Genomic DNA, 2,309 nt, shown 5'->3' on the forward strand with positions numbered 1-2,309 from the left:
AGTGCCACTTCTGTTTTTCTGGTGGTTACTTCGAGATAAGAATCTCACAGACTTTCTTGCCCTGGCTGGCTTTGAACTGCAATCCTCAAATCTCGGCAGCTAGGATTACAGGGATGAGCCACGGGCAACTGGCTGGCTAGTGATTTTAAATAGCCAAATGTATTATTCTTTTTCCTTATTATTCTTAATTTGGTCTTACTCAAGATGCCTTTCTTCTGGCATCATGAATATATTCTCCTGTATTATCTAAAGTTTACTTTTCAAAAGTAGATTTTTCTGGTGAAATGTAGATCAGATCATTGCAGTCAGGTTAGTGGCATTGTGTCAACCAGTGACTCACTGCAGTTTTCACAGATGTCTCCATGGGGTGAGCTGAGCAGTGGGAATGGAAGTGGGAGTACACCACTCCTGCATACCAAACTTCTCAGCTTAAAACAGGGTTTTCATCTGCCTGGAATTGATTTTCATGGATACTGTTAGGAAACACTTGTCAAATCAGGAATAGAAACTGGGAGAAAGCAAGGGAAGGAGTGACATTATCCACAAAGAAATGTACTCTGCACCTGACTTACCTAGCTGTAACACCTTTGTGCATCACCTTTATAATAAGAATAAAAATTAAATTTAAAAAGCAGGAATAGAGTGGAAGGCCCTAAAATTGATAAATAACATCTATAAAACTCTCCCACCTGACATTAAGGGAGAAAGAATGAATTCACTGTGCAAGTGACCAAGACAAGTCTGCTCTCATCACTCACAGAAAATAGTACTGCAACTCCTTCCCAGCACAATATGGAAACAAAGGCACACAGGGAAAGAAATCATCTCCATTTGCAAGTGATACACTATGTAGAAAAATCCCATGGAAATGCTCATTTTAGCAGCACATATAATTGGAACAATACAAGATTTTCATGGCCCCAAGATGAGGACGACATGCAAATTAATGAAGAACTCCATTTTTATTTTCATTTTTGTCAGTCATGGGGCTGTTGCCTGAGCCTTTTCACTCAAGGCTATTGCTCTATCAACTTTAAGCCACAGCACCATTTCCGGTTTTCTGGTGATTAATTGAAGATAACAGTCTCATGGACTTTCCTAACCAGGCTGGCTTTGAACCTGATACTCAGATCTTAGCCTCCTGAGCAACTAGGATTACAACATGAGCTACAGGCAACCAGCTAGCATTCCATATTTCTTAAAAGAGAGTAAAAAGGAACGGCTCTAAAATTTAAAAAATGCTTATAATGACACCATACAGGGGATGACTGCTTAATACCATACCAAATTGGAGATGTTTCATCAGTCATTCTCAAGAAGAAATCCAAGCCATGTTAGAATAAGTAAACAAAAATTTGCAAGAAGAAATCAATCCCAGCTCAAATCAATCCTAGCTACTCAGGAGGCTGAGATCTGAGTATTGTGGTTCAAAGCCAGCCACAGCAGGAAAGTCCATAAGACTTTTATCTCCAATTAACCACAAGAAAACTGGAAGTGGCACTGTGGCTCAAGTGGTAGAGTGCTTCTTGAGCTGAAGAGCTCAGGGTTAGTGCCAAGGCCCCCAAATCACCACCACTACCACCACCACCACCAACAACAACAACAAATCAATCCCTTGGAATCCAGAGTTGGGATCAATCCAGCAAGTGTTAGCAAATTAGAAGGTTATGTACAAAATTTGTTAGCAACATAAACTTTGAAGCTGATTAAAGTTAAGCATTATATAACACTTGTATGTGATGTCAGGGGTCTTTGGGCTTGAACTCAGGCCACTGTCTCTAGGCTAGAACTCTACCACTTTGCTTTAAATAATAATTTCTCTTATTCAAATGACATGGAAAAGAAGTTTCTTTTTGTAAACTTTTCATTTAATGGAAACTTGCCTAATTTCCTATCTTATTTTATTTATGTATTTAGCCATTCCTGGAGCTTGAATTGAGGGCCCACGCACTGTCTGAGCTTCTTTTGCCCAAGGTTAGCACTCTACCATGTGAGCCACAGCACCTCTCCTGGCTTTTTCTGTTTCAGTGGTACCAAGGAATCAAAACCAAGACTTCATTTATGCTGGGCTAGCACTCTACCACTAAGCCACATTCCCAGCCATATATTTTTTAAATAATACATTATTCATCCTGTGTTTAACATAATGATTATATTGAGGTTAGGTTTTAGGCCATGTAATTAAAATTGTTTAAGCAATCTTTACAAAAAAAAAAGAAAGTTTGAGGAATTTCATTTTAAAAAACAAAACCTCCTTAAATCTATAAATAAAAGTCAATCACTTCTTAATAAACCTTTCATTTTTATTT

The 2,309-nt window shown here is 38.3% G+C and overlaps 1 pseudogene; it reads left to right on the forward strand.

Moving 5' to 3' along the window:
- The first annotated feature begins 868 nt into the window (after positions 1-868).
- On the forward strand, positions 869-966 carry LOC125340242 (annotated as a pseudogene).
- Positions 967-2,309: the final 1,343 nt, after the last annotated feature.

The sequence above is a fragment of the Perognathus longimembris genome, chromosome 22, assembly GCF_023159225.1.
Source record: "Perognathus longimembris pacificus isolate PPM17 chromosome 22, ASM2315922v1, whole genome shotgun sequence".
Taxonomy (NCBI): domain Eukaryota; kingdom Metazoa; phylum Chordata; class Mammalia; order Rodentia; family Heteromyidae; genus Perognathus; species Perognathus longimembris.